General features: G+C 37.5%; 1 pseudogene; it reads left to right on the top strand.

Moving 5' to 3' along the window:
* Positions 1-648: 648 nt before the first annotated feature.
* On the top strand, positions 649-5,254 carry LOC126710325 (aspartate--tRNA ligase 2, cytoplasmic-like; annotated as a pseudogene).
* The last annotated feature ends 299 nt before the right edge of the window (positions 5,255-5,553 follow it).

Here is a 5,553-nt window from a genome sequence, read left to right as displayed (position 1 = left end):
GGAAGCTTTTTGCTTGGTTGACTTGGTTATTGCTTCCTGAGCTTCTCTAGAAATTAATCTATTATTATTTTTTTTTTAATTTCTGGGTTTGTGTTCTTGGATCTGGATTTATGTTCTTGTTGTTCTTGTTCAAGACACATTTAGATCTCAATTCATGTAATTTTTAGTTTTTAATTATATTTTTAATTTCTTTAATTAGTTAAAATTAATAAATTAATTTTTTTTAATTTAGATGCTAACGTTGCATTTTTTATTATTAATTTAGGTCACGTGGACATTAATTTAGTATTATTTATTCCTGCCATATTCCACGTTAGCTTTCTTCATTTCTTATGTAACGGCATAAACCAAAATGGGAAGCGTTTTCAAAATATGAACTAAAAAAGATAAAAATAAAATATAGGGACTAAAATGAGAATAACCTAAAAATGTAAGATTGAAATATGCTTTCCGCCAAAGAAATTTAATAAAATTTCTGCCCGTCATTTTGACCTCTCTTCGTCCGCCGCCCCTGGAATAACTCCCTTGTTCTCTCTCTTACCGAATCGTTTCTTAGGTCACTAGACAAAGACTAAAATAACCCCACAGATTTTCAAAAACAACGCTTACAACTTACCCATACAACGTACCCACATTTGCTCTTCGCAAATCGCAAAACCCATTCAAACCAAAACCCTCTCTCTCTCTCTCTCTCTGCTCCTACATTCATCCATGTCCTCCTCCGAACCCCAGCTACCAAAACCCCAACCAGAACAAGAAGAAGAAGAAGAAGAATCCTCCATACCTCAGAGCAAGAAAGCCGCCAAGAAAGAAGCCGCGAAGCTTGAGAAGCTAAAGCGCCGCCAGGAAGCCACGGTGGCCTCCGGCGTTCAGTCGCTTTAGATGGAGGATCCGCTCGCCGACATTTACGGCTACGTTCCGCTTTTGGACGTCCAGTCGAAGGTCGTTCCCGGCACCAGGGTCTGGACCGAGATCCGCAAGCTGGCCGAGCCGTTGAAGGACCAGTACGTGCTGGTGCGGGGTCGCGCGCAGAGGATCCGCGCCAAAGGGAAGACCGCGTTCGTGATTTTGAGGGAGAGAGGATTCACCGTGCAGTGCGTCCTCACGGAGCAGGACGGCGTCGTTAGCCGCCCAATGCTGAAATACGCCGCCGGGCTCAGCCGCGAGTCGATCGTTGATGTTGAAGGCGTGGTCTTCGTCCCTGGAATAACGATTAACAGTACCACTCAGCAGGTTTCTACTTCAATTCCTAGCTAGCTTTTCATTTGTATCAATTCTATGGATAATGTAAATGTATGCTGTAATTGTTTCATGCTTGAGTATGATGTGATATGTCGCTATCTAGGAAAGTGAATTTGAGTGGCTTCAGTTTCCAAAATGTTGAATTATTAATTATATTAATGGACTCCTAATATATAAAGGATACTTGGTGCCAACACGCTGGTTGGTTCAGTGGTTAGGAGTTCATGATCCTACTTGTCAGGTTTGGGTTCGAGTCCTCTTCACAATCAATTGTTGGTGGACATCTTTGGTGGGGTTAACCCCCCACACAATCTGGTTAGAACGGCCGAAGCCTATGTCAGACTGACACCCTGTCTGAGGGTATAATATAGCCATAAAGGCCCCTATTTTTTTTACCAAAAAAAAAAAAAAAAAAAAGAGACATGGTGGGTATTAGATAGATCAATTGGTCAAGACTCGTTGGTACGGGACTTGAAACCATTGTTTTCTTGGCCTGATGATAAATCATCGAGATGCGGACACCATAGACTTCAAATCATATGGTATCAATTAAAAAAAAATTAAAGGGAAATAAGGGGGAGAGATGAATACATGTTGGATTGCAGATGTGTAATTGCTTTAAGTTTGTTTGCATGCCTTTGTGAAAAATATTGGGGGCAAGGTTGCATTGGGTACGGCTTCTTTTTTTTTAAAACCATTTAGGTTAGGTCTATACCCTTATTGCTATTGTTGACATAAGTTTGGGTCTTTTCTCATTTAATGAAGTGATGTGGAGCTTTGACAAATGTTTTTGGAAATTTTTTTAGTATATTGATGCATAAGAAATATTTATATGTTTGAAGGTTGAAATTCAAGTTCGAAAGATTTTCTGTGTTAACAAAGCTATGCCAACCTTACCCATCAATGTTGAAGATGCTGCTCGTAGTGATGTTGAAATTGAAAAAGCTTTGCAGGTACGTTCACTAATAAAGACCTCTCTCTATCTCTCCTGTCATTCCTACTTATCTTAGCATTTCAATTTGAAGATGCTATCAATTGACGGCATATCTGCAATCATCTTGAACTTTGCTAAAAATTCTTACACCTTTTGTTATCGAAACGTTGGCCATTTCTACGTATATTTATTATTGGATCATTTGATGGGTGCAGAATGGAGAGCAACTTGTTCGGGTTAACCAAGATACTCATTTGAACTATAGAGTTCTTGACAAACGAACGCCTGCTAATCAAGGAATTTTTCGCATTCAGTGTCAAGTTGGGAATGTAAGTTACTGCCCTTTCTGGATACCTGATATATTGCTTGTCATCATCATCATCATCATCATTGTGCACCTTGTATCAATTTTAGTAATCTGTAGATGCAGAATTTCTAGTTGGCCTCTCTAAAAAAGCACGTCAGTTGGTTTTCCCTCGTGTGTGTGAGAGAGAAGGTGGTATCTCATGTTACTGTCTCATATCTCAGTAGGATAATTTTCCATGAGAGAGAGAGAGTGAGTTGCCATAGATTGGACATAGAAATAAAAAAAGGAAGCAGGGAGAGGCATGAAAGCATGAGAGAATAGTACTCTTCTCTTCCCTTACCCAAAGAGAAATTAAAGGAAGGTTGGGATTTGTACTTATACATATTCAACTTTTCAATAATGGATTCATATTTGGAAAATTATTTTTTGTTTCAAACATTTTTATGGACTTCATAGTAATTTTATCAAAAAAGATGAATTAATAAATAATAATTGATGATTTTATAAAGCACTTAAAATCATCAGTTGGAACTCATTGAGTACTACCTTCTTTATTTGAATTAATTGTTTTGTAGGCTTTCATCTATTCCTCACATGTATCGTGAAATTAATTATATAGAAATGGTATTGAATTATCAGTATTTCCAGGAGAAACAAGCCCGTCATTTTATTTCTATATATGAGCTTATTGATTAGTGTCCAAATTTTATGTGTGCTGAAGAAGATGATGGTACTCTATGGATCTTAAGTAGTGTCCAAATTTGAGGTTTTTGTTGACCTTTTCATTAGAGTTAATTGTTATTTGAAATATTCCAAGGCTGGATGTCTATGTGCTTGATTATTTTCAATACTGTGCAGGTGTTTAGACAATTCTTGTTATCGGAGGGTTTTGTTGAAATCCACACGCCAAAACTAATAGCTGGCTCAAGTGAAGGTGGTGCTTCTGTCTTTAAACTGGACTACAAGGGGAAACCTGCATGCCTAGCTCAATCACCTCAGCTTCACAAGCAAATGGCAATTTGTGGTGATTTTGGACGTGTGTTTGAGATTGGCGCTGTTTTCAGAGCAGAGGACTCCTTCACTCATCGACATTTGTTTTTACAGGTCTTGGTGTTGAGATGGAAATCAGGGAGCATTGTTTTGAGGTAAAATGGATTTCTGAGGTTTTTTTCTAATCAGCATCTAAATTTAGTTATGGTCTAGACTTTGCTGAGGATCTGTGCTGGTTTGTGTAGGTTATGGATGTTGTGGACCGCTTATTTGTTGCAATGTTTGATTCCTTGAACAATAATTGTGCGAAGGAGCTAGAAGCAGTGGGGAGGCAATATCCATTTGAGCCTATGAGCCTATGAAAAGTTGGGTATCAGACATGGGGTTTGAGGATCCCCCAATGGTTCCATCGCCTCTTGTGGTTCCTAGGCATTGGGGTTTTAACCCAACCAGCCCCTGGCCATTACCTATATATATATATATAAAGAAGTCGGATATCAGACAGATTGAGGTAGGTTGAAGAGATTGTTTCATTGTATGATCTTCAAATTAGGGATTTTAAAAAAAAAATGGGGCTTTCTGAATAAGATTTAGAATTTTTGGGTAGTGATTAGGGCAAGATGAAGGAAAATTGCAACTGAACCATTGGCAAAGGTGTTTTTATATTTTCATTGAATAATATTTTGCCTTTTGAATCTCCTAACAACTTCTACTTTTTTTCCTTTTTATTTTTGGATTGGTAAGTTACAGCACACCCACCCAGTGGGTTTTGAACCCAAGACACACTTAATAGGGAAGGAGGTGCTAGTTGAGTTCTCATTGGCCTAATAGATTCTCTTTCATTGTAAACTGATCACCTGTTTTGAAGGTTAACCTGTGTGTCTGTCTATTTTGAATGTTAACAGTACTTATTTTATTGGAAAATAGTAGAATGTGCAGTGTGCATGTTTTGAGGAAATACCATGCAATCATTTACATGATTTGAATCAATTTTTAATTTTTCTTTGGTTATTGATCTTAATTCAATTCTGTTTGTTACTCAGATGAGGAGATAATTTCTGGAGCTCAACGTGTACATGTACCAGATTTCTTGGCTGAGCGTTCACAGGCATTAGGAATTGATGCCCAGTCAATATCAACATATGTTGATTCTTTCCGGTAATTTCTGTGTAACATTTTTTTTTTTTTTTTTTTTTTTTTGCCTGTTTTAGCCAAGGTCACTTTCCCTTGCAGCTTCTTTCCACAGCTTAATTTCAACAAAAGAAAGGGGTGATAATTATGGTTATTGGTGAAATTAGAATTACAATTTACAGCTTTGTGCATTTAAGGGTTGCTTTTGTCAAATAATTTGAATTGATTGTCTAGCATTAGGCAGATGCCCTGCAGAGTCATTGAGCACACAAGGTTAAAAGTGTTCTCCTGAAATGGGGTTATGCACTCAAATTTTAGCTCGTGTGTTCTTATTCTTAAAACCCTTTTTCTTTTATTATTAAATAATTTTATGGGAATATACTGCTTGATATTTTGAAAACATGGTTTCTTTTCTCATGACTGAAATATTGTATTTTGGCTTATTATAGATATGGTGCACCTCCACATGGTGGGTTTGGTGTAGGATTGGAGCGTGTGGTAATGCTTTTCTGTGGTTTGAATAACATTCGGAAAACATCCTTTTTGCCCTGTGACCCACTTAGGATCGCTCCATGATGGAATATTTCAGCAGTCATTGACACTCCGATTCTCTTTTTTATTCCCCAAAATTTCATGCTTTAGATTTTTTTTTTTTTTTTTTGGGTAAACCATGATTTAATATTAAAACTAAGGATTTACAAGTCTATTACAATACATATTAGCTTTATCAGCAGCCAAAATAGCCTCCACCACAGACAATGGGTTACAAAAAACATCAAGACTACACAATGATTGCGCTCCCATTTTAGCCAATGCATTAGCGCATTGGTTTGCTTCTCGAAAAGCATGGATCACGCGCTTGCAGGGGAACTCCTTCAAAAGGTTCCAGCAATCAATTAGAAGTGGTTCCATTAATGAATTTTTAGTGTCATTGTTCAAAAGGATCACA

Source organism: Quercus robur, chromosome 12 (assembly GCF_932294415.1).
Source record: "Quercus robur chromosome 12, dhQueRobu3.1, whole genome shotgun sequence".
NCBI lineage: Eukaryota > Viridiplantae > Streptophyta > Magnoliopsida > Fagales > Fagaceae > Quercus > Quercus robur.
Note: the sequence above shows the minus strand (reverse complement) of the source record. Positions and strands in the feature narration are given on the sequence as shown.